Below are 27,063 nucleotides of genomic sequence, written 5' to 3'. Positions count from 1 at the left end.
TTCAGGAATTATGGGTGGACATTCACACCTTGCAGCTGAACACCTCCTATCCCACTTATGATCATGTGCGGTTTGATTTTCGAAAAGTTTCTTTCATGTTTTCTAGCAATTATTGATGGACATGTAGACCTTCTTGCAGCAGAACACCTCCGCTCCCGCTTTTGATCATACATTGTCAGGCATTCGCACCTTGTCTTACCCACTTTTTACAAACTTTAGTCGAACAGTCACACCTTTTTGCAGCCGAACACCACCTCTCCCGCTTTTGATGATGTATGGTCCAGCATTCTTACCTTTTCTAACACATTCTTCAGCAATTATGGTCGGACATTCACACCTACTCAGAGCCGAACACCTCCGCTCCCGCATTTGATGGTGTATAGTCGGGCATTCTCACCCTTTCTCATCAGCTTTTTACAAATTATGATCTGACATTCACACCTGCTTTTGATAATGTATTGTTAGGCATTCGCACCTTTTTTTTACCCATTTTTCATGAATTATGGGTGGACATTCACACCTTCTTGCAGCCGAACACCTCCTCTCCCGCTTATGATCATGTGCGGTTTGATATTCGAAAATTTACTTTCTTGTTTTAAAGCAATTATTGATGGACATTCAAACCTTCTTTTTGATGGTGTATAGTCGGGCTTTCGAGCCTTTTCTTCCCGGTTTTTACAAACCATGGTCGGACTTTCACACCTTCTTGTAGCCGAACAACTCCGCTCCCGCTATTGATTGTGTACAGTCGGGTATTTTAACCTTTTCTTACCCGCTTTTTACCAACTATGGTCGGACATTCACACCGTCTTACAGAGGAACACCTCTGCTCCCGCTTTTGATGGTGTATAGTCGGGCATTCGAAGCTTTTCTTACCCGCTTTTTACAAACTATGGTGGGACATTCAAACCTTCTTGTATCCGAAAACCTCCGCTCTCTCTTTTGATCATACATTGTCGGACATTCGCACCTTTTCTTACCCGCTTTTTACAAACCATGGTCGGACTTTCACATCTTCTTGTAGCCGAACACATCCGCTCCCGCTATTGATTGTGTACAGTCGGGTATTTTAACCTTTTCTTACCCGCTTTTTACCAACTATGGTCGGACATTCACACCTTCGTACAGCGGAACACCTCCGCTCCCTCTTTTGATGGTGTATGTTCGGGCATTCAAACCTTTTCTTACCCGCTTTTTCCAAACTATGGTCGGCTATTCACAGCTTCCTCTCCACCATACTTGTATGGTGGAATATTCACACCCACTTGCATCCGAAGACCTCCGCCCCAAATTTTGTTGATATTTAGTCGGACATTCGCACCTTACCCGCTTTTGGAAAACTATGGCCTTCTTGCAGCCAAACACCTCTGATCTCGCTTTTGATGATGTAAGGTTGGGCATTCAGACCTTGCTTCACCTGCTTTTCACCAAATATAGTCGGACATTCACACCTTCTTGCAGCCGAACACTTCCGCTTTTAGTGTTCTATGAGGCATTCACATATTTTTTTTCACCGTATTTTATAGATTATGGTTGGAAATTCTCACCCACTCTCATCCGAAGACCTCTCCTCCCGCTTTTGTTAATATATAGTCGGGCATTCGAACCTTTTCTTACCCGCTTTTTACAAATTATAGTCGAACATTCACACCTACTTGCAGCTGAATACTTCCGCTCCACCTTTTAGGTATGTATGGTTGGCATTTGCACCTCTTTTTATACTGATTGCTGAAGATTAAGTTGTACTTTCTCAAACTACAAAATTTTTTTATTTGTTGAAACTTGATTTGAAGTGGATAAATAAGGAGGACAAACAGTTTTAAGTCAGGCTGATAGAAGGAATTAATTTTATAGCAAAATCTGTACTTCGTCATATGTCGAGAGATGCTTATTGCTGAAGAAGTTCTTTCTCATTCTACAAAGTACAACGTTGTTTATCGTTGAAACTTGATTAGACATGAATAAATATGAAGGACAAAGCAGTCTTAACTTGGTTTGAGTTAAGGAATTCGTTTTATAGGAGAATCCGAATTCGTGCATAACTCATAAAATAGAGCTTATTTTCGGATTCCTGAAGAATGATTCTGGTTCTTTCTCATAATACAAAGTTTGTTGTTTATTGTTGAAACTTCATCAGAAGTGATACACCATATACACCATCAAAAGCGGGAGCAGAGGTGTTCCGCTGTAAGACGGTGTGAATGTCCGACCATAGTTGGTAAAAAGCGGGTAAGAAAAGGTTAAAATACCCGACTGTACACAATCAATAGCGGAAGCGGAGTTGTTCGGCTACAAGAAGGTGTGAAAGTCCAACCATGGTTTGTAAAAACCGGGAAGAAAAGGCTCGAAAGCCCGACTATACACCATCAAAAAGAAGGTTTGAATGTCCATCAATAATTGCTTTAAAACAAGAAAGTAAATTTTCGAATATCAAACCGCACATGATCATAAGCGGGAGAGGAGGTGTTCGGCTGCAGGAAGGTGTGAATGTCCACCCATAATTCATGAAAAATGGGTAAAAAAAAGGTGCGAATGCCTAACAATACATTATCAAAAGCAGGTGTGAATGTCAGATCATAATTTGTAAAAAGCTGATGAGAAAGGGCGAGAATGCCCGACTATACACCATCAAATGCGGGAGCGGAGGTGTTCGGCTCTGAGTAGGTGTGAATGTCCTACCATAATTGCTTAAGAATGTGTTAGAAAAGGTAAGAATGCTGGACCATACATCATCAAAAGCGGTAGAGATGGTGTTCGGCTGCAAAAAGGTGTGACTGTTCGACTAAAGTTTGTAAAAAGTGGGTAAGACAAGGTGCGAATGCCTGACAATGTATGATCAAAAGCGGGAGCGGAGGTGTTCAGCTGCAAGAAGGTCTACATGTCCATCAATAATTGCTAGAAAACATGAAAGAAACTTTTCGAAAATCAAACCGCACATGATCATAAGTGGGATAGGAGGTGTTCAGCTGCAAGGTGTGAATGTCCACCCATAATTCCTGAAAAATGGTCAAAAAAAAGGTGTGAATGCCCAACCATACATCATCAAAAGCAGGAGTGGAAGTGTTCGGCTACAAGAAGGTGTGAACGTCCAACCAAAATATGTAAAAAGAAGTTAAGAAAAGGTTCGAATATCCAACCAAACATAATCAAAAGCGGGAGCAGAGCTGTTCAACTGCAAGTAGGTGTGAATGTCAGATCATAATTTGCAAAAAGCTGATGAGAAAGGGTGAGAATGCCCGACTATACACCATCAAATGCGGGAGCGGAGTTGTTCGGCTGTGAGTAGGTGTGAATCTCCGACCATAATTGCTGAAAAATGTGTTAGAAAAGGTAAGAATGCCGGTCCATACATCATCAAAAGCGAGAGAGGTTGTGTTCGGCTGCAAGTAGGTGTGAATGTCCAGCCATAATTACTCACAAACGGGTAAGAAAAGGTAGTATTGCCAGACCATATATGATCAAAACAGGGAGCGGAGGTGGTTCAGCTGCAAGAAGGTTTGAATGTCCGACTAAAGTTCAAATATATTAACAAAAGCGGGAGGAGAGGTCTTCGGATGAGAGTGGTTGAAAATTTCCGACCATATTGTATAAAATGCGGTGAAAAAAAGGTGTGATAGAACACTAAAAGGTGGAGCGGAAGTGTTCGGCTGCAAGAAGGTGTGAATGTCCGACTATATTTGGTGAAAAGCAGGTGAAGCAAGGTCTGAATGCCCAACCTTACATCATCAAAAGCGAGATCAGAGGTGTTTGGCTGCAAGAAGGCCATAGTTTGCCAAAAGCGGGTAAGGTGCGAATGTCCGACTAAATATCAACAAAATTTGGGGCGGAGGTCTTCGGATGCAAGTGGGTGTGAATATCCCAGCATACAAGTATGGTGGAGAGGAAGCTGTGAATAGCCGACCATAGTTTGGAAAAAGCGGGTAAGAAAAGGTTTGAATGCCCGAACATACACCATCAAAAGAGGGAGCGGAGGTGTTCCGCTGTACGAAGGTGTGAATGTCCGACCATACTTGGTAAAAAGCGGGTAAGAAAAGGTTAAAATACCCGACTGTACACAATCAATAGCGGGAGCGGATGTGTTCGGCTACAAGAAGATGTGAAAGTCCGACCATGGTTTGTAAAAAGCGGGTAAGAAAAGGTGCGAATGTCCGACAATGTATGATCAAAAGAGAGAGCGGAGGTTTTCGGATACAAGAAGGTTTGAATGTCCCACCATAGTTTGTAAAAAGCGGGTAAGAAAAGCTTCGAATGCCCGACTATACACCATCAAAAGCGGGAGCAGAGGTGTTCAGCTGTAAGACGGTGTGAATGTCCGACCATAGTTGGTAAAAAGCGGGTAAGAAAAGGTTAAAATACCCGACTGTACACAATCAATAGCGGGAGCGGAGTTGTTCGGCTACAAGAAGGTGTGAAAGTCCGACCATGGTTTGTAAAAACCGGGAAGAAAAGGCTCGAAAGCCCGACTATACACCATCAAAAAGAAGGTTTGAATGTCCATCAATAATTGCTTTAAAACAAGAAAGTAAATTTTCGAATATCAAACCGCACATGATCATAAGCGGGAGAGGAGGTGTTCGGCTGCAAAAAGGTGTGACTGTTCGACTAAAGTTTGTAAAAAGAGGGTAAGACAAGGTGCGAATGCCTGACAGTGTATGATCAAAAGCGGGAGCGGAGGTGTTCAGCTGCAAGAAGGTCTACATGTCCATCAATAATTGCTAGAAAACATGAAAGAAACTTTTCGAAAATCAAACCGCACATGATCATAAGTGGGATAGGAGGTGTTCAGCTGCAAGGTGTGAATGTCCACCCATAATTCCTGAAAAATGGGCAAAAAAAGGTGTGAATGCCCAACCATACATCATCAAAAGCAGGAGTGGAAGTGTTCGGCTACAAGAAGGTGTGAACGTCCAACCAAAATATGTAAAAAGAAGTTAAGAAAAGGTTCGAATATCCAACCAAACATAATCAAAAACGGGAGCAGAGCTGTTCGACTGCAAGTAGGTGTGAATGTCAGATCATAATTTGCAAAAAGCTGATGAGAAAGGGTGAGAATGCCCAACTATACATCATCAAATGCGGGAGCGGAGTTGTTCGGCTGTGAGTTGGTGTGAATCTCCGACCATAATTGCTGAAAAATGTGTTAGAAAAGGTAAAAATGCCGGTCCATACATCATCAAAAGCGAGAAAAGGTTGTGTTCGACTGCAAGTAGGTGTGAATGTCCAGCCATAATTACTCACAAACGGGTAAGAAAAGGTAGTAGCCAGACCATATATGATCAAAACAGGGAGCGGAGGTGGTTCAGCTGCAAGAAGGTTTGAATGTCAAACTAAAGTTCAAATATATTAACAAAAGCGGGAGGAGAGGTCTTCGGATGAGAGTGGTTGAAAATTTCCAACCATAATGTATAAAATGCGGTGAAAAAAAAGGTGTGATAGAACACTAAAAGGTGGAGCGGAAGTGTTCGGCTGCAAGAAGGTGTGAATGTCCGACTATATTTGGTGAAAAGCAGGTGAAGCAAGGTCTGAATGCCCAACCTTACATCATCAAAAGCAAGATCAGAGTTGTTTGGCTGCAAGAAGGCCATAGTTTGCCAAAAGCGGTTAAGGTGCGAATGTCCGACTAAATATCAACAAAATTTGGGGCGGAGGTCTTCGGATGCAAGTGGGTGTGAATATCCCACCATACAAGTATGGTGGAGAGGAAGCTGTGAAGAGCCAACCATAGTTTGGAAAAAGCGGGTAAGAAAAGGTTTGAATGCCCGAACATACACCATCAAAAGAGGGAGCGGAGGTGTTCCGCTGTACGAAGGTGTGAATGTCCAACCATACTTGGTAAAAAGCGGGTAAGAAAAGGTTAATATACCCGACTGTACACAATCAATAGCGGGAGCGGATGTGTTCGGCTACAAGAAGGTGTGACAGTCCGACCATGGTTTGTAAAAAGCGGGTAAGAAAAGGTGCGAATGTCCGACAATGTATGATCAAAAGAGAGAGCGGAGGTTTTCGGATACACGAAAGTTTGAATGTCCTACAATAGTTTGTAAATAGCGGGTAAGAAAAGGTTCGAATGCCCGACTATACACCATAAAAAGTGGGAGCGGAGGTGTTCCGCTGTAAGATGGTGTGAATGTCCGACCATAGTTGGTAAAAAGCGGGTAAGAAAAGGTTAAAATACCCGACTGTACAAAATCAATAGCGGGAGCGGAGTTGTTCGGCTACAAGAAGGTGTGAAAGTCCGACCATGGTTTGTAAAAAGCAGTTAAGAAAAGGTTCGAATATCCAACCAAACGTAATCAAAAGCGGGAGCAGAGCTGTTCGACTGCAAGTAGGTGTGAATGTCCAGCCATAATTACTCACAAACGGGGGAAGAAAAGGTAATATTGCCAGACCATACATGATCAAAACAGGGAGCGGAGGTTCAGCTGCAAGGTGTGAATGTCTGACTATAGTTTGTAAAAAGCGGGTAAGACAAGGTGCGAATGCCCGACAATGTATGATCAAAAGAGAGAGCGGAGGTGTTCGGCTGCAAGGTCTGAATGTCCAACCATAATTTGTAAAAACCGGTTAAGAAAAGGCTCGAAAGCCCGACTATACATCATCAAAAGCGGGAGCGGAGGTGTTCAGCTGCAAGAAGGTGTGAATGTTCGACTAATGTTTGTAAAAAGCTGGTAAGACAAGGAGCGATGTCCCGACATTGTATGATCAAAAGCGGGAGCGGAGGTGTCCAGCTGTGAGTAGGTGTGAATGTCCGACCATAATTGCTGAAAAATGTTTTAGAAATGGTAAGAATACTGAACCATACATCATCAAAAGCGGTAGAGGTGGTGTTCGGCTGCAAGAAGGTGTGAAAGTCCGACAATGGTTTGTAAAAAGCGGGTAATAAAAGGCTCGAATGCCCGAATATACATCATCAAAAGCGGAAGTGGAGGTGTTCGGATGCAAGAAGGTGTGAACGTCCGACCAAAGTTTGTAAAAAGCAGTGAAAAGCGAGAAAAAGCTTCTCGTGAGTTCTGCATGATTTGGGATTTTGCTTATAAAATGCATTACTTCACTCAAACTATGTTAAAACTGATTTGTCCTTCCATATTCATCAATGTCTAGATCGACTTCAACAAAGAAAAACATTGGACTTTGAAGAAGTTGAAATCCATCTACACATTGATAAATATGAAGGACAAAGCAGTTCCCACTTGCCCATAAGAAAATAAGCTTATTCTCGGATTCCTGATCAGTTCAGGAAACTTCAGTTTTGCTCTTTCTTGTACTGCAAAATACAATGTTTTTCTTTGTTGAAGTCGATCTAGACATTGATAAATATGAATGAAAAAGCAGTTTTAACTTGGTTTGAGTGAATGAATTCATTTTATACATAAAATCCGAAATCGTGCAGAACTCATGAAAATAAGCTTATTCTCGGATTCCTAAAACTTTTGATTGGCTCTTTCTTTTACTGCAAAGTACAACGTTGTTTTTTTGTTTGAATCTATCGAGACATTGATAAATATGAAGGTAAAAGCCGATTTAACATAGAGTGAAGGAATTGATTTTATAGATAAAATACCAAATCATGCAGAACTCCTTAAAAGGGGCGTATGGCTTAATCACAAGTGTGGCTCTTTCTCATTCAGGGTAGTATGAGGAAGTTTATGCTTGAAATATATGTAGAAATGGGTATATATGAAGGACAAAGCAGTGTTAACTTAGTTTGAGTGAAGGAATTAATTTTATACATAAAATCCCAAATCCTGCAGAACGTATGAAAAGAAGCTTATTCTCGGATTCCTGATCCTTCAGTTTTGCTCTTTCTTCTACTGCAAAATACAATGTTGTTCTTTGTTGAAGTCGATCTAGACATTGATAAATATGAAGGAAAAAGCAGTTTTAACTTGGTTTGAGTGAATGAATTCATTTTATACATAAAATCCGAAATCGTGCAGAAATCATGAAAATAAGCTTATTCTCGGATTCCTAAAACTTTTGATTTGCTCTTTCTTTTATTGCAAAGTACAACGTTGTTTTTTTGTTTAAATCTATCGAGACATTGATAAATATGAAGGTAAAAGCCGTTTTAACATAGTTTGAGTGAAGGAATTAATTTTATAGATAAAATCCCAAACCATGCAGAACTCCTCAAAAGGGTCGTATGGCTTATTCACAAGTTTGGCTCTTTCTCATTCAGGGTAGTATGAGAAAGTTTATGCTTGAAATATATGTAGAAATGGGTACATATGAAGGACAAAGCAGTGTTAACTTAGTTTGAGTGAAGGAATTCATTTTATACATAAAATCCCAAATCATGCAGAACGTATGAAAAGAAGCTTATTCTCGGATTCCTGATCCTTCAGTTTTGCTCTTTCTTCTACTGAAAAATACAATGTTGTTCTTTGTTGAAGTCGATCTAGACATTGATAAATATGAAGGAAAAAGCAGTTTTAACTTGGTTTGAGTGAATGAATTCATTTTATACATAAAATCCGAAATCGTGCAGAACTCATGAAAATAAGCTTATTCTCGGATTCCTAAAACTTTTGATTTGCTCTTTCTTTTATTGCAAAGTACAACGTTGTTTTTTTGTTTAAATCTATCGAGACATTGATAAATATGAAGGTAAAAGCCGTTTTAACATAGTTTGAGTGAAGGAATTAATTTTAAAGATAAAATCCCAAACCATGCAGAACTCCTCAAAAGGGGCGTATGGCTTAATCACAAGTGTGGCTCTTTCTCATTCAGGGTAGTATGAGGAAGTTTATGCTTGAAATATATGTAGAAATGGGTACATATGAAGGACAAAGCAGTGTTAACTTAGTTTGCGTGAAGGAATTCATTTTATACATAAAATCCGAAATCGTGCAGAACTCATGAAAATAAGCTTATTCTCGGATTCCTAAAACTTTTGATTTGCACTTTCTTTTACTGCAAAGTACAACGTTGTTTTTTGTTGAAGTCGATCTAGACATTGATAAATATGAAGGAAAAAGCAGTTTTAACTTGGTTTGAGTGAATGAATTCATTTTATACATAAAATCCGAAATCGTGCAGAACTCATGAAAATAAGCTTATTCTCGGATTCCTAAAACTTTTGATTGGCTCTTTCTTTTTATGCAAAGTACAACGTTGTTTTTTTGTTTGAATCTTTCTAGACATGGTAAATATGAAGGACAAAGCAGTTTTAACATAGTTTGAGTGAAGGAATTCATTTTATAGATAAAATCCCAAGAGTCTGCTGAGAAAAGAGAGTGAATGCGAAGTAGACTTTAACACGGCTCTGGGAGCGAGCCGAGTGTGGGCTAACCGGGAGAATTGCTTGAAAGAAACGCGACACCGAATGAGCGGTCAGAACAAAGCCTCAATACGGTGTTCCCGTGGTGTTTTTGTTGCTGCCTTGTCGATTGCATAGGGGCAAGCGTTTCAACCAAGCAACGCTCACCATGGGGAAGGTGGCTATGGCAACTAGCCTGATGCCCTGCTCCCGCAGTGACGGATAATCGTACTCTGGTTTCTCTTCATAACATACAAGTCTTTCGCCTTTTACTAAAGACTTTCGTGGAGAGCAGCACTAATGAGTTGTTTCTATTTTTGGCAGGCTTTACCTTTGCGGGTGAAGCCCTTTCTGTCTGTGCAAAAGAAATCTTGTTACTGTGCAGAGTGACTTCTCTGAGTAATGTCGCCTTACTTGTTGCAATTGTGCCGATGTTCGAAGCTGGAGTGCAAAGTTGTTGCTTGAATGGTGCTTGCTGGAGCATGCGGGAGTGCAAAGTTATACCATTTAAAAGGGCTGAAGAGTGCTCAGTGCAGCGGGTGGGCGGAGGTGCAACGTGACACTCTGGCCACCTATGGCCATAAAAAGAACACTGCTACAAGTGCGCATTGTGCCAGCAAGGGCCCTCGGACCTGAAACAGTGGACAGTTATCGCTTCTCGGCCTTTTGGCTAAGATCAATTGTAGTATCTGTTCTTATCAGTGTAATATGTCCTCTATACGAGGACTACATATTAAATGGATTTTTAAGAATAGGAGTTGAAAAAGAAGCTTGCTCCGTTCACTCCAAGCATCGACCCAGTACTGCAGTGCCGCTGGGAACGGTGCGCTCTTCTCTGCTCTTGTGAAAAAGCAAACAGCGGTGCAGGATGGAAGTTTCAGGGAGCCCAAGATGAAACTTTCTTTTAATCTGCTGAGAAAAGAGAGTGAATGCGAAGTAGACTTTAACACAGCTCTGGGAGCGAGCCGAGTGTGGGCTAACCGGGAGAATTGCTTGAAAGAAACGCGACACCGAATGAGTGGTCAGAACAAAGCCTCAATACGGTGTTCCCGTGGTGTTTGTGGCTGCCTTGTCTTTTGCACAGAGTAAAAGACAAGGCAGCCATCGAATAGGGCCCGATTGTTCCTACTTGGTCAGCCGAGGAGCAAGGGGGGGGAGCAAGCGTCTCAACCAAGCAAATCTCACCAAGTAGGAACAATCGGGCCCTATTCGATGGCTGCAACACCTGAAAGAGATATTGATGCGAGACCCGATCAAAAGCTTTTTCAAAGTCTAAATTTAAGATGACAAGCCGGGTGTTTCTGTCTCTAGCGTAATCAATGATGTCTCGAATCAGTACGAGGCTGTCGGTGAGTTGTCTCTCTGAGATGGCACAAGCCTGGTCTGGGTGAATTACCTCCTCTAAAACAGAGGACATCCGTGTCGTTAAAACCTTGCTAAAAAGTTTACAGTCAAAGTTTAAAAGTGTGATGGGCCTCCAATTCTTTAGGTCAGTCTTATCATTTTTATCAGAAGTGAAGAAATAAATGAATGCCTATCAACAAATGTGGGATCTAAACTCTAGTGCTTCCTCTAAAATAATTTCCTTTCTCAATTTAGAAATGTGTGTGTGTAAGTCACAACACCCGTGACACCAAAACGGCTTTCTTTTCTCTACACTCTGCACTATGAGCACACACACCAAATCAGAAAGGCTTTTTTCTCTCTTTTCTACATTATGGACTGTGGGGACACAAAACCGCTCTCTCTTTTTTTTTTTATCGTGTGCCAGGGCGTTGTCTGACGTATTAGATTGTGCTTAAGATACGAATGGGTTTATCAGTCACATCAGAATCCATACATACTGATCCTCCCGTAATAAAATGGTCGGATCTTATCAAACACACTTTGTTTCTTGTGACAATCAAGTCAGCGAAACAGCGTATACACGTCAAGACACTGAATCAAGTTTGCCACAAGAACTCATAAGTTTGGCAGTATTGCTCTGCCGTCAGCAATCATACATCCATTTTATTTTCGTGAGACATGTGCAGGCACCTGTTCATCTACTGTTCTATCACTATGAATTAGTTTATCTATTATCAATAAGGATACTTCTACAACTACTCTATCAAAGTATGTCCGGACTTCTTACGTTGTCAGTTGCTATATATGAATAAGTGGGTAGCTACTGACAAGCATTAAGCATGTCACACAGCCCAAACATATAACATTTCAGGACACACCACACAGTTAACAACCACAGTGAAGCGTGTCAAAGCCCAAACATGTAACATTCAACAGGACACTTACACAACACATTCAAATCAAACAGTCAGACAACATACAAGAACATATACCCCAGCCGGCATTGCTCCCTGCCTATTTTCCTACAGCTCACTACGTGTGCGCACACCTTTATTCACAAACTCTTCAACTTATACTCTTTTACCGAAGCTGCTACAGCTCGATTGGCCGAATACCGAATAATCCTAATTCGGTGAATTTGACATCTGCCTTACATGTAACAGATTAGCGGTTTAGCAGTTTTAATTTAGTTTGAGTGAAGGAATTCATTTTATAGCAAAATCCGAAATCGTGAAGAACTCATGAAAGTAAGCTTATTCTCGGATTCCTGAAACTTTAGATTTGCTCTTTCTTTTACTGCAAAGTACAACGTTGTTTTTTTTTTTTGTTTAAATCTTTCTAGACATGGTAAATATGAAGGACAAAGCAGTTTTAACATAGTTTGAGTGAAGGAATTCATTTTATAGATAAAATCCCAAGAGTCTGCTGAGAAAAGAGAGTGAATGCGAAGTAGACTTTAACACGGCTCTGGGAGCGAGCCGAGTGTGGGCTAACCGGGAGAATTGCTTGAAAGAAACGCGACACCGAATGAGCGGTCAGAACAAAGCCTCAATACGGTGTTCCCGTGGTGTTTTTGTTGCTGCCTTGTCGATTGCATAGGGGCAAGCGTTTCAACCAAGCAACGCTCACCATGGGGAAGGTGGCTATGGCAACTAGCCTGATGCCCTGCTCCCGCAGTGACGGATAATCGTACTCTGGTTTCTCTTCATAACATACAAGTCTTTCGCCTTTTACTAAAGACTTTCGTGGAGAGCAGCACTAATGAGTTGTTTCTATTTTTGGCAGGCTTTACCTTTGCGGGTGAAGCCCTTTCTGTCTGTGCAAAAGAAATCTTGTTACTGTGCAGAGTGACTTCTCTGAGTAATGTCGCCTTACTTGTTGCGATTGTGCCGATGTTCGAAGCTGGAGTGCAAAGTTGTTGCTTGAATGGTGCTTGCTGGAGCATGCGGGAGTGCAAAGTTATACCATTTAAAAGGGCTGAAGAGTGCTCAGTGCAGCGGGTGGGCGGAGGTGCAACGTGACACTCTGGCCACCTATGGCCATAAAAAGAACACTGCTACAAGTGCGCATTGTGCCAGCAAGGGCCCTCGGACCTGAAACAGTGGACAGTTATCGCTTCTCGGCCTTTTGGCTAAGATCAATTGTAGTATCTGTTCTTATCAGTTTAATATGTCCTCTATACGAGGACTACATATTAAATGGATTTTTAAGAATAGGAGTTGAAAAAGAAGCTTGCTCCGTTCACTCCAAGCATCGACCCAGTACTGCAGTGCCGCTGGGAACGGTGCGCTCTTCTTTGCTCTTGTGAAAAAGCAAACAGCGGTGCAGGATGGAAGTTTCAGGGAGCCCAAGATGAAACTTTCTTTTAATCTGCTGAGAAAAGAGAGTGAATGCGAAGTAGACTTTAACACAGCTCTGGGAGCGAGCCGAGTGTGGGCTAACCGGGAGAATTGCTTGAAAGAAACGCGACACCGAATGAGTGGTCAGAACAAAGCCTCAATACGGTGTTCCCGTGGTGTTTGTGGCTGCCTTGTCTTTTGCACAGAGTAAAAGACAAGGCAGCCATCGAATAGGGCCCGATTGTTCCTACTTGGTCAGCCGAGGAGCAAGGGGGGGGAGCAAGCGTCTCAACCAAGCAAATCTCACCAAGTAGGAACAATCGGGCCCTATTCGATGGCTGCAACACCTGAAAGAGATATTGATGCGAGACCCGATCAAAAGCTTTTTCAAAGTCTAAATTTAAGATGACAAGCCGGGTGTTTCTGTCTCTAGCGTAATCAATGATGTCTCGAATCAGTACGAGGCTGTCGGTGAGTTGTCTCTCTGAGATGGCACAAGCCTGGTCTGGGTGAATTACCTCCTCTAAAACAGAGGACATCCGTGTCGTTAAAACCTTGCTAAAAAGTTTACAGTCAAAGTTTAAAAGTGTGATGGGCCTCCAATTCTTTAGGTCAGTCTTATCATTTTTATCAGAAGTGAAGAAATAAATGAATGCCTATCAACAAATGTGGGATCTAAACTCTAGTGCTTCCTCTAAAATAATTTCCTTTCTCAATTTAGAAATGTGTGTGTGTAAGTCACAACACCCGTGACACCAAAACGGCTTTCTTTTCTCTACACTCTGCACTATGAGCACACACACCAAATCAGAAAGGCTTTTTTCTCTCTTTTCTACATTATGGACTGTGGGGACACAAAACCGCTCTCTCTTTTTTTTTTTATCGTGTGCCAGGGCGTTGTCTGACGTATTAGATTGTGCTTAAGATACGAATGGGTTTATCAGTCACATCAGAATCCATACATACTGATCCTCCCGTAATAAAATGGTCGGATCTTATCAAACACACTTTGTTTCTTGTGACAATCAAGTCAGCGAAACAGCGTATACACGTCAAGACACTGAATCAAGTTTGCCACAAGAACTCATAAGTTTGGCAGTATTGCTCTGCCGTCAGCAATCATACATCCATTTTATTTTCGTGAGACATGTGCAGGCACCTGTTCATCTACTGTTCTATCACTATGAATTAGTTTATCTATTATCAATAAGGATACTTCTACAACTACTCTATCAAAGTATGTCCGGACTTCTTACGTTGTCAGTTGCTATATATGAATAAGTGGGTAGCTACTGACAAGCATTAAGCATGTCACACAGCCCAAACATATAACATTTCAGGACACACCACACAGTTAACAACCACAGTGAAGCGTGTCAAAGCCCAAACATGTAACATTCAACAGGACACTTACACAACACATTCAAATCAAACAGTCAGACAACATACAAGAACATATACCCCAGCCGGCATTGCTCCCTGCCTATTTTCCTACAGCTCACTACGTGTGCGCACACCTTTATTCACAAACTCTTCAACTTATACTCTTTTACCGAAGCTGCTACAGCTCGATTGGCCAAATACCGAATAATCCTAATTCGGTGAATTTGACATCTGCCTTACATGTAACAGATTAGCGGTTTAGCAGTTTTAATTTAGTTTGAGTGAAGGAATTCATTTTATAGCAAAATCCGAAATCGTGAAGAACTCATGAAAGTAAGCTTATTCTCGGATTCCTGAAACTTTAGATTTGCTATTTCTTTTACTGCAAAGTACAACGTTGGTTTTTTTGTTTAAATCTTTCAAGACATGGTAAATATGAAGGACAAAGCAGTTTTAACATAGTTTGAGTGAAGGAATTCATTTTATTGATAAAATCCCAAGAGTCTGCTGAGAAAAGAGAGTGAATGCGAAGTAGACTTTAACACGGCTCTGGGAGCGAGCCGAGTGCGGGCTAACCGGGAGAATTGCTTGAAAGAAACGCGACACCGAATGAGCGGTCAGAACAAAGCCTCAATACGGTTTTCCCGTGGTGTTTTTGTTGCTGCCTTGTCTTTTGCACAGAGTAAAAGACAAGGCAGCCATCGAATAGGGCCCGATTGTTCCTACTTGGTAAGCCGAGGAGCTTACCAAGTAGGAGCTTAGGGGGGGGGGGGGCAAGCGTCTCAACCAAGCAAAGCTCACCATGGGGAAGGTGGCTATGCCAACTAGCCTGATGCCCTGCTCCCGCAGTGATGGATAATCGTACTCTGGTTTCTCTTCATAACGTACAAGTCTTTCGCCTTTTACTAAAGACTTCTGTGGAGAGCAGCACTAATGAGTTGTTTCTATTTTTGGCAGGCTTTACCTTTGCGGGTAAAGCCCTTTCTGTCTGTGCAAAAGAAATCTTGTTACTGTGCAGAGTGACTTCTCTGAGTAGAGTCGCCTTACTTGTTGCGACTGTGCCGATGTTCGAAGCTGGAGTGCAAAGTTGTTGCTTGAATGGTGCTTGCTGGAGCGTGCGGGAGTGCAAAGTTATACCATTTAAAAGGGCTGAAGAGTGCTCAGTGCAGCAGGTGGGCGGAGGTGCAAAGTGACACTCTGGCCACCTATGGCCATAAAAAGAACAGGGGTGTTAGCGGACAAGTGCGCATTGTGCCAGGAAGGGCCCTCAGACGTTAACCAGTGGACAGTTGTCGCTTCTCGGCCTTTTGGCTAAGATCAAGTGTAGTATCTGTTCTTATCAGTTTAATATCTGATATGTCCTCTATACGAGAACTACATATTAAATGGATTTTTAGCAATAGGAGTTGAAAAAGTAGCTTGCTCCGTTCACTCCAAGCATTGACCCCGTACTGCAGTGCCGCTGGGAACGGTGCGCTCTTCTCTACTCTTGTGAAAAGGCAAACAGCGGTGCAGGATGCAAGTTTCAGGGAGCCCAAGATGAAACTTTCTTTTAGTCTGCTGAGAAAAGAGAGTGAATGCGAAGTAGACTTTAACACGGCTCTGGGAGCGAGCCGAGTGCGGGCTAACCGGGAGAATTGCTTGAAAGAAACGCCATACCAAATGAGCGGTCAGAACAAAGCCTCAATACGGTGTTCCCATTGTGTTTTTGTTGCTGCCGCTGTTTGCTTTTTCACAAGAGCGCACCTGTTGAGGGGGGGCCTGGGGGGGCCTGGGTGATGGTGGGTCTCAGGCCCGGGCTGCTGCGACTGGTGTGACCGGGTGGTTTGTTTGTTTGTTTTTTGTTGTTGTTTGTTTGTTTTTTGTAGAGGTCCTCCGGAGTGGGGTTGGGTTGAGTGGGGTGGGGCGGGATGGGTACCTTCTGGGGGTACAGTAGCTCCCAGAATATGGTCGCTGCAGGCCCCGAGCCTGGCGGACATCAGGCCCTCCTGTCCTGTGTTGGCTCCCTTTTAAAAAGTACAGAACTTAGAACAGGTCTAGTCCCTGGCTTTCGGCAGAACTGTCTTTTTTACTTTTTTTTTTTTCCCCTTATCGTGTTCAGCATTATGGCAGCAGAATTGTAGTCTGAATACCTTTGATGCCAAACAGATTTGCTTTGCCAAGGGAAGTTTTATAAATGTAATGTAAATGATGCCCATTTATTTATTTCTGTTTACAATATATGACATGTAATAGAACTGAACCGGACCGGGGGACAAGGAAAGAAGAAGAGGAAAGAAGAGAAAAACAGAACATACATCGCATACAACACAGCTGTGGATATAGATGACCTGAGACGACATGATAATACATCAACTGCTTAGCGACCATGCTACTGGACTAATGAATGTGGTTGTGTGTGTGTGAGAACATGCAACACCCATGGCACAGGACCTACATGATAACCGTGCTTAGTTATGAGTGTATAAGCGTACAGGGCCACAATCCACAGCCCCCCCAAGCAATCAGAAGCAGGCAGAGAGGGCCACAAGACCCAGGCCACCAGCAGCCCCCACAGAGCACAGAAATCAGGAAGCCCACCGCAGGGGCAACCACGCATCCACCCAGAAGACTGCAGAGGAAGCCCCCGGAAAGAGCCCCCATAAGCATAGGGCAGAGGCCCTCCGGGAGCCAGGGGCAACAGCCCACCGACGTCGCCAGGCCCCAGCCGCCCAGACATGGGCCGTGCACTGGATCCGGGCCCCAGGAGCCCGAGCGCCCCCAAACCCCCCGGCAGAGGCCCCACCCAATACCCAGGAGGGCCAAGCGCCCCAGACAGCCACAGAGTGGGTCAGCGCCTGCCCCAGCACCCCTGGCCAAGTGCCCTGGGAGTCAAGACGTGCCCACAGGTGGGTGAAGTCGCGAGCAGCGGAGAGAGGCCACGCCGCCCCCCCCATCGGGAGAAGCACAGGCAGGCCAGGCGACAGCAAGTCCAAGATCCAGGCCCAATCATTACCACACACACTTTCATGTCCCATACATCCACACGTCCTCCCTCCCTCGACTCCGCTGGGGTGTAGTGCAGCGGGCACACCAGGGGGCCAGCAGCCCCCCAGCCACCACAGACCCCAAACCAGCAGAACAATTAATTAATCCTCCTGGCCCCTCCCGCCCCGAGCAGCAACCAGGAAGCAGGGGTGTGCGAAGAAGACCCCTCCCCTCACCCTTCTGGCTCTTCAATATTTTCTAATAGTGAGCAATTAAAATTGAGGGGCAGCCAAACATGTAGAACTGGGAGCGTGGCCCTCTGGGCAGCCTACATACCCAAAGAGCCCCGCCCACCAGATGCCACTCAGTGTAACCACCCCCCAAGACCTAATGTGTGTGTGTGAGTGTGTTTGATAAGTAGTAATGTCTAAGGTGTAATTAAAACAGGGGTGGGAACTGAGGAGTGCAACTACTGCAGAGTCCACTACACCCCACCGAACACACGCCCCCAAAACCCTTCATGTGTGAGTGTGTGCTGTGTACAGGAGCCAGAAGGGAGAGGGGTATGGGGATAAACACTGGGGGCAGCCAGGGACTGGCTGCAATAGGCATCCCCGCTACCAGGGAGCCAACACAGGACAGGAGGGCCTGATGTCCACCAGGCTCGGGGCCTGCAGCGACCATATTCTGGGAGCTACTGTACCCCCAGAAGGTACCCATCCCGCCCCACCCCACTCAACCCAACCCCACTCCGGAGGACCTCTACAAAAAACTAACAAACAACAACAAAAAACAAACAAACAAACCACCCGGTCACACCAGTCGCAGCAGCCCGGGCCTGAGACCCACCATCACCCAGGCCCCCCCAGGCCCCCCCTCAACAGGTGCGCTCTTGTGAAAAAGCAAACAGCGGCAGCAACAAAAACACAACGGGACCACCGTATTGAGGCTTTGTTCTGACCGCTCATTTGGTATGGCGTTTCTTTCAAGCAATTCTCCCGGTTAGCCCGCACTCGGCTCGCTCCCAGAGCCGTGTTAAAGTCCACTTCGCATTCACTCTCTTTTCTCAGCAGACTCTTGGGATTTTATCAATAAAATGAATTCCTTCACTCAAACTATGTTAAAACTGCTTTGTCCTTCATATTTACCATGTCTTGAAAGATTTAAACAAAAAAACCAACGTTGTACTTTGCAGTAAAAGAAATAGCAAATCTAAAGTTTCAGGAATCCGAGAATAAGCTTACTTTCATGAGTTCTTCACGATTTCGGATTTTGCTATAAAATGAATTCCTTCACTCAAACTAAATTAAAACTGCTAAACCGCTAATCTGTTACATGTAAGGCAGATGTCAAATTCACCGAATTAGGATTATTCGGTATTCGGCCAATCGAGCTGTAGCAGCTTCAGTAAAAGAGTATAAATTGAAGAGTTTGTGAATAAAGGTGTGCGCACACATAGTGAGCTGTAGGAAAATAGGCAGGGAGCAATGCCGGCTGGGGTATATGTTCTTGTATGTTGTCTGACTGTTTGATTTGAATGTGTTGTGTAAGTGTCCTGTTGAATGTTACATGTTTGGGCTTTGACACGCTTCACTGTGGTTGTTAACTGTGTGGTGTGTCCTGAAATGTTATATGTTTGGGCTGTGTGACATGCTTAATGCGTGTCAGTAGCTACCCACTTATTCATATATAGCAACTGACAACGTAAGAAGTCCGGACATACTTTGATAGAGTAGTTGTAGAAGTATCCTTATTGATAATAGATAAACTAATTCATAGTGATAGAACAGTAGATGAACAGGTGCCTGCACGTCTCACGAAAATAAAATGGATGTATGATTGCTGACGGCAGAGCAATACTGCCAAACTTATGAGTTCTTGTGGCAAACTTGATTCAGTGTCTTGACGTGTATACGCTGTTTCGCTGACTTGATTGTCACAAGAAACAAAGTGTGTTTGATAAGATCCGACCATTTTATTACGGGAGGATCAGTATGTATGGATTCTGATGTGACTGATAAACCCATTCGTATCTTAAGCACAATCTAATACGTCAGACAACGCCCTGGCACACGATAAAAAAAAAAAGAGAGAGCGGTTTTGTGTCCCCACAGTCCATAATGTAGAAAAGAGAGAAAAAAGCCTTTCTGATTTGGTGTGTGTGCTCATAGTGCAGAGTGTAGAGAAAAGAGAGAAAAGAGAGAAAAGAAAGCCGTTTTGGTGTCACGGGTGTTGTGACTTACACACACACATTTCTGAATTGAGAAAAGAAATTATTTTAGAGGAAGCAGTAGAGTTTAGATCCCACATTTGTTGATAGGCATTCATTTATTTCTTCACTTCTGATGAAGTTTCAACAATAAACAACAAACTTTGTATTATGAGAAAGAACCAGACTCATTCTTCAGGAATCCGAAAATAAGCACGAATTCGGATTCTCCTATAAAACGAATTAATTAACTCAAACCAAGTTAAGACTGCTTTATCCTTTATATTTATTCATGTCTAATCAAGTTTCAACGATAAACAACGTTGTACTTTGTAGAATGAGAAAGAACTTCTTCAGCAATAAGCATCTCTCGACATATGACGAAATACAGATTTTGCTATAAAATTAATTTCTTCTATCAGCGTGACTTAAAACTGTTTGTCCTCCTTATTTATCCACTTCAAATCAAGTTTCAACAATTAAAAAAAAATTGTAGTTTGAGAAAGAACAACTTAATCTTCAGCAATACGTATAAAAAGAGGGTAACAAAAGGTGCAAATGCCAACCATACATCACTAAAAGGTGGAGCGGAAGTATTCAGCTGCAAGTAGGTGTGAATGTTCGACCATAATTTGTAAAAAGTGGGTAAGAAAAGGTTCGAATGCCCGACTAAATATTAACAAAAGCGGGAGGAGAGGTCTTCGGATGAGAGTGGGTGAGAATTTCCTACCATACAAGTATGGTGGAGAGGAAGCTGTGATTGGCCGACAATAGTAAAAAGCAGGTGAGAAAAGGTGCGAATGTCAAAACATACATGATCAAAACAGGGAGCGGAGGTGTTTGGCTGCGACAAGGTGTGAATGTCCACCCATAATTAATGAAAAACGGGCAACAAGTAGGTTCGAATGCCCAACCATACATCATCAAAAGCAGGAGTGGATGTGTTCGGCTTCAAGAAGGTATGAATGTCCATCAATAATTGCTATAATACATGAAAGAAAATTTTCGAATATCAAACCGCACATAATCATAAGCGGGAGAGGAGGTGTTCCGCTGCAAGAAGGTGTGAATATCCACCCATAATTACTGAAAAATGGGTAAGAAAAGGTGCGAATGCCCAACCATACATCATCAAAAGCAGGAGTGGATGTGTTCGGCTACAAGAAGGTTTGAATGTCCGACCATAGTTTGTAAAAAGCGGGTAAGAACAGGTTTGTATGCCCGACTGTACACAATCAAAAGAGGGAGCGGAGTTGTTCAGCTACAAGAAGGTGTGAAAGTCCGACCATGGTTTGTAAAAAGCGGGTAAGAACAGGTTCGTATGCCCGAATATACACCATCAAATGCGGGAGCGGAGGTGTTCGGCTGTGAGTAGGTGTGAATCTCCAACCATAATTGCTGAAAAATGTGTTAGAAAAGGTAAGAATGCCGGTCCATACATCATCAAAAGCGGGAGAGGTGGTGTTCGGCTGCAAGTAGGTGTGAATGTCCAGCCATAATTACTCACAAATGGGTAAGAAAAGGTAGTATTGCCAGACCATACATGATCAAAACAGGGAGCGGAGGTGGTTAAGCTGCAAGAAGGTGTTAATGTCCGACTAAGGTTTGTAAAAAGCGGGTAAGAAAAGGTGCGAATGCCCGACAATGTATGATCAAAAGAGGGAGCGGAGGTTTTCGGCTGAAAGAAGGTCTGAATGTCCAACCATAATTTGTAAAAACCGGGGAAGAAAAGGCTCGAAAGCCCGACTATACACCATCAAAAGCTGGAGCGGAGGTGTTCAGCTGCAAGAAGGTCTGAATGTCCATCAATAATTGCTAGAAAACATGAAAGAGAATTTTCGAATATCAAACCGCACATGATAATAAGCGGGAGAGGAGGTGTTCAGCTGCAAGAAGGTGTGAATGTCCACCCATAATACCTGAAAAATGGGTAAAAAAAAAGGTGCGAATGCCCAACCATACATCATCAAAAGCAGGAGTGGAAGTGTTCGGCTAAAAGAAGGTGTGAACGTCCAACCAAAGTTTGTAAAAAGCAGTTAAGAAAAGGTTCGAATATCCAACCAAACATAATCAAAAGCGGGAGCAGAGCTGTTCGACTGCAAGTAGGTGTGAATGTCAGATCATAATTTGCAAAAAGCTGATAAGAAAGGGTGAGAATGCCCGACTATACACCATCAAATGCGGGAGCGGAGTTGTTCGGCTGTGAGTAGGTGTGAATCTCCGACCATAATTGCTGAAAAATGTGTTAGAAAAGGTAAGAATGCCGGTCCATACATCATCAAAAGCGAGAGAGGTTGTGTTCGGCTGCAAGTAGGTGTGAATGTCCAGCCATAATTACTCACAAACGGGTAAGAAAAGGTAGTATTGCCAGACCATATATGATCAAAACAGGGAGCGGAGGTGGTTCAGCTGCAAGAAGGTTTGAATGTCCGAATAAAGTTCAAATATATTAACAAAAGCGGGAGGAGAGGTCTTCGGATGAGAGTGGTTGAAAATTTCCAACCATAATGTATAAAATGCGGTGAAAAAAAGGTGTGATAGAACACTAAAAGGTGGAGCGGAAGTGTTCGGCTGCAAGAAGGTGTGAATGTCCGACTATATTTGGTGAAAAGCAGGTGAAGCAAGGTCTGAATGCCCAACCTTACATCATCAAAAGCGAGATCAGAGGTGTTTGGCTGCAAGAAGGCCATAGTTTGCCAAAAGCGGGTAAGGTGCGAATGTCCGACTAAATATCAACAAAATTTGGGGCGGAGGTCTTCGGATGCAAGTGGGTGTGAATGTCCGACTATATTTGGTGAAAAGCAGGTGAAGCAAGGTCTGAATGCCCAACCTTACATCATCAAAAGCGAGATCAGAGGTGTTGGGCTGCAAGAAGGCCATAGTTTGCCAAAAGCGGGTAAGGTGCGAATGACCGACTAAATATAAACAAAAGTGGGGGCGGAGGTCTTCGGATGCAGGTGGGTGTGAATATCCCACCATACAAGTATGGTGGAGAGGAAGCTGTGAATGGCCGACCATAGTAAAAGGCGGGTGAGAGAAGGTGCGAATGTCAAACCATACATAATCAAAACAGGGAGCGGAGGTGTTCTGCTGTAAGAAGGTGTGAATGTCCAACCATAGTTGGTAAAAAGCGGGTAAGAAAAGGTTAAAATACCCGACTGTACACAATCAATAGCAGGAGTGGAAGTGTTCGGCTACAAGAAGGTGTGAACGTCCAACCAAAATTTGTAAAAAGCAGTTAAGAAAAGGTTAGAATATCCAACCATACATAATCAAAAGCGGGAGCAGAGCTGTTCGACTGCAAGTAGGTGTGAATGTCATATCATAATTTGCAAAAAGCTGATGAGAAAGGGTGAGAAAGCCCGACTATACACCATCAAATGCGGTAGCGGAGTTGTTCGGCTGTGAGTAGGTGTGAATCTCCAACCATAATTGCTGAAAAATGTGTTAGAAAAGGTAAAAATGCCGGTCCATACATAATCAAAATCGGGAGAGGTGGTGTTCAGCTGCAAGAAGGTCTAAATGTCCATCAATAATTGCTAGAAAACATGAAAGAAAATTTTCGAAAATCAAACCACACATGATCATAAGTGGGAGAGGAGGTGTTCAGCTGCAAGAAGGTGTGAATGTCCACCCATAATACCTGAAAAATGGGTAAAAAAAAGGTGCGAATGCCCAACCATACATCATCAAAAGCAGGAGTGGAAGTGTTCGGCTACAAGAAGGTGTGAACGTCCAACCAAAGTTTGTAAAAAGCAGTTAAGAAAAGGTTAGAATATCCAACCATACATAATCAAAAGCGGGAGCAGAGCTGTTCAACTGCAAGTAGGTGTGAATGTCAGATCATAATTTGCAAAAACCTGATGAGAAAGGGTGAGAATGCCCGACTATACACCATCAAATGCTGGAGCGGAGTTGTTCGGCTGTGAGTAGGTGTGAATCTCCGACCATAATTGCTGAAAAATGTGTTAGAAAAGGTAAGAATGCCGGTCCATACATCATCAAAAGCGGGAGAGGTTGTGTTCGGCTGCAAGTAGGTGTGAATGTCCAGCCATAATTACTCACAAACGGGTAAGAAAAGGTAGTATTGCCAGACCATATATGATCAAAACAGGGAGCGGAGGTGGTTCAGCTGCAAGAAGGTTTGAATGTCCGAATAAAGTTCAAATATATTAACAAAAGCGGGAGGAGAGGTCTTCGGATGAGAGTGGTTGAAAATTTCCAACCATAATGTATAAAATGCGGTGAAAAAAAGGTGTGATAGAACACTAAAAGGTGGAGCGGAAGTGTTCGGCTGCAAGAAAGTGTGAATGTCCGACTATATTTGGTGAAAAGCAGGTGAAGCAAGGTCTGAATGCCCAACCTTACATCATCAAAAGCGAGATCAGAGGTGTTTGGCTGCAAGAAGGCCATAGTTTGCCAAAAGCGGGTAAAGTGCGAATATCCGACTAAATATCAACAAAATTTGGGGCGGAGGTCTTCGGATGCAAGTGGGTGTGAATGTCCGACTATATTTGGTGAAAAGCAGGTGAAGCAAGGTCTGAATGCCCAACCTTACATCATCAAAAGCGAGATCAGAGGTGTTGGGCTGCAAGAAGGCCATAGTTTGCCAAAAGCGGGTAAGGTGCGAATGACCGACTAAATATCAACAAAAGTGGGGGCGGAGGTCTTCGGATGCAGGTGGGTGTGAATATCCCACCATACAAGTATGGTGGAGAGGAAGCTGTGAATGGCCGACCATAGTAAAAGGCGGGTGAGAGAAGGTGCGAATGTCAAACCATACATAATCAAAACAGGGAGCGGATGTGTTCTGCTGTAAGAAGGTGTGAATGTCCAACCATAGTTGGTAAAAAGCGGGTAAGAAAAGGTTAAAATACCCGACTGTACACAATCAATAGCGGGAGCGGAGTTGTTCGGCTACTAAAAGGTGTGAAAGTCCGACCATGGTTTGTAAAAAGCGGGTAAGAAAAGGTGCGAATGCCCGACAATGTATGATCAAAAGAGGGAGTGGAGGTTTTCGGCTGCAAGAAGGTCTGAATGTCCAACCATAATTTGTAAAAACCGGGGAAGAAAAGGCTCGAAAGCCCGACTATACACCATCAAAAGTGGGAGCGGAGGTGTTCAGCTGCAACACGGTCTGAATGTCCATCAATAATTGCTAGAAAACATGAAAGAAAATTTTCGAATATCAAACTGCACATGATCATAAGCGGGAGAGGAGGTGTTCAGCTGCAAGAAGGTGTGAATGTCTACACATAATTACTGAAAAATAGGTAAGAAAAGGTGCGAATGCCTAACCATACATCATCAAAAGAGGGAGCGGAGGTGTTCCGCTGTAAGACGGTGTGAATGTCCGACCATAGATGGTAAAAAGCGGGTAAGAAAAGGTTAAATTACCCGACTGTACACAATCAAAAGAGGGAGCGGAGTTGTTCAGCTAAGTGAAGGTGTGAAAGTCCGACCTTGGTTTGTAAAAAGCGGGTAAGAAAAGGTTCGTATGCCCGAATATATACACCATCAAAAGCGGAAGCGGAGGTGTTCGGCTGCAAGATATTGTGAACGTCCGACCAAAGTTTGTAAAAAGCAGTTAAGAAAAGGTTCGAATATCTAACCAAACATAATCAAAAGCGGGAGCAGAGCTGTTCAACTGGAAGTAGGTGTGAATGTCAGATCATAATTTGCAAAAAGCTGATGAGAAAGGGTGAGAATGCCCGACTATACACCATCAAATTGCGGTAGGGGATTATTCGGCTGTGAGTAGGTGTGAATCTCCAACCATAATTGCTGAAAAATGTGTTAGAAAAGGTAAAAATGCCGGTCCATACATAATCAAAATCGCGAGAGGTGGTGTTCAGCTGCAAGAAGGTCTAAATGTCCATCAATAATTGCTAGAAAACATGAAAGAAAATTTCCGAAAATCAAACCACACATGATCATAAGTGGGAGAGGAGGTGTTCAGCTGCAGGATTGTGTGAATGTCCACCCATAATACCTGAAAAATGGGTGAAAAAAAGGTGCGAATGCCCAACCATACATCATCAAAAGCAGGAGTGCATGTGTTCGGCTACAAGAAGGTGTGAACGTCCAACCAAAGTTTGTAAAAAGCAGTTAAGAAAAGGTTCGAATATCCAACTATACATAATCAAAAGCGGGAGCAGAGCTGTTCGACTGCAAGTAGGTGTGAATGTCAGATCATAATTTGCAAAAAGCTGATGAGAAAGGGTGAGAATGCCCGACTATACACCATCAAATGCGGTAGCGGAGTTGTTCGGCTGTGAGTAGGTGTGAATCTCCAACCATAATTGCTGAAAAATGTGTTAGAAAAGGTAAAAATGCCGGTCCATACATAATCAAAATCGGGAGAGGTGGTGTTCAGCTGCAAGGTCTAAATGTCCATCAATAATTGCTAGAAAACATGAAAGAAAATTTTCGAAAATCAAACCACACATGATCATAAGTGGGAGAGGAGGTGTTCAGCTGCAAGAAGGTGTGAATGTCCACCCATAATACCAGAAAAATGGGTAAAAAAAAAGGTGCGAATGCCCAACCATACATTATCAAAAGCAGGAGTGCATGTGTTCGGCTACAAGAAGGTGTGAACGTCCAACCAAAGTTTGTAAAAAGCAGTTAAGAAAAGTTTCGAATATCCAACCATACATAATCAAAAGCGGGAGCAGAGCTGTTCAACTGCAAGTAGGTGTGAATGTCAGATCATAATTTACAAAAAGCTGATGAGAAAGGGTGAGAATGCCCGACTATACACCATCAAATGCGGTAGCGGAGTTGTTCGGCTGTGAGTAGGTGTGAATTTCCAACCATAATTGCTGAAAAATGTGTTAGAAAAGGTAAAAATGCCGGTCCATACATAATCAAAATCGGGAGAGGTGGTGTTCAGCTGCAAGGTCTAAATGTCCATCAATAATTGCTAGAAAACATGAAAGAAAATTTTCGAAAATCAAACCACACATGATCATAAGTGGGAGAGGAGGTGTTCAGCTGCAAGAAGGTGTGAATGTCCACCCATAATACCTGAAAAATGGGTAAAAAAAAAAAGGTGCGAAAGCCCAACCATACATTATCAAAAGCAGGAGTGCATGTGTTCGGCTACAAGAAGGTGTGAACGTCCAACCAAAGTTTGTAAAAAGCAGTTAAGAAAAGGTTCGAATATCCAACCATACATAATCAAAAGCGGGAGCAGAGCTGTTCAACTGCAAATAGGTGTGAATGTCAGATCATAATTTGCAAAAAGCTGATGAGAAAAGGTGAGAATGCCCGACTATACACCATCAAATGCGGGAGCGGAGTTGTTCGGCTGTGAGTAGGTGTGAATCTCCGACCATAATTGCTGAAAAATGTGTTAGAAAAGGTAAGAATGCCGGTCCAGACATCATCAAAAGCGAGAGAGGTTGTGTTCGGCTGCAAGTAGGTGTGAATGTCCAGCCATAATTACTCACAAACGGGTAAGAAAAGGTAGTATTGCCAGACCATATATGATCAAAACAGGGAGCGGAGGTGGTTCAGCTGCAAGAAGGTTTGAATGTCCGAATAAAGTTCAAATA

General features: G+C 43.0%; 6 non-coding genes across 6 annotated transcripts; all 6 read left to right on the top strand.

Moving 5' to 3' along the window:
• Positions 1 to 9,487: 9,487 nt before the first annotated feature.
• LOC140270962 (U5 spliceosomal RNA) lies at positions 9,488 to 9,601 on the top strand. Its single transcript, XR_011907779.1, has one exon. It is a non-coding gene; the product is annotated as a U5 spliceosomal RNA (small nuclear RNA).
• Positions 9,602 to 9,909: 308 nt separating this feature from the next.
• Positions 9,910 to 10,093, top strand: LOC140270931 (U2 spliceosomal RNA). The gene has a single exon (XR_011907751.1). It is a non-coding gene; the product is annotated as a U2 spliceosomal RNA (small nuclear RNA).
• Positions 10,094 to 12,295: 2,202 nt separating this feature from the next.
• Positions 12,296 to 12,409, top strand: LOC140270961 (U5 spliceosomal RNA). Its single transcript, XR_011907778.1, has one exon. It is a non-coding gene; the product is annotated as a U5 spliceosomal RNA (small nuclear RNA).
• Positions 12,410 to 12,717: 308 nt separating this feature from the next.
• Positions 12,718 to 12,901, top strand: LOC140271015 (U2 spliceosomal RNA). Its single transcript, XR_011907827.1, has one exon. It is a non-coding gene; the product is annotated as a U2 spliceosomal RNA (small nuclear RNA).
• A 2,288-nt stretch (positions 12,902 to 15,189) lies between these two features.
• Positions 15,190 to 15,304, top strand: LOC140270953 (U5 spliceosomal RNA). Its single transcript, XR_011907771.1, has one exon. It is a non-coding gene; the product is annotated as a U5 spliceosomal RNA (small nuclear RNA).
• A 315-nt stretch (positions 15,305 to 15,619) lies between these two features.
• Positions 15,620 to 15,810, top strand: LOC140270991 (U2 spliceosomal RNA). Its single transcript, XR_011907805.1, has one exon. It is a non-coding gene; the product is annotated as a U2 spliceosomal RNA (small nuclear RNA).
• The last annotated feature ends 11,253 nt before the right edge of the window (positions 15,811 to 27,063 follow it).

This window comes from Leuresthes tenuis, unplaced genomic scaffold (genome assembly GCF_036924035.1).
Source record: "Leuresthes tenuis unplaced genomic scaffold, fLeuTen1.0.hap1 SCAF_15, whole genome shotgun sequence".
NCBI lineage: Eukaryota > Metazoa > Chordata > Actinopteri > Atheriniformes > Atherinopsidae > Leuresthes > Leuresthes tenuis.
This window is presented reverse-complemented; position numbering and strand designations above follow the sequence as displayed.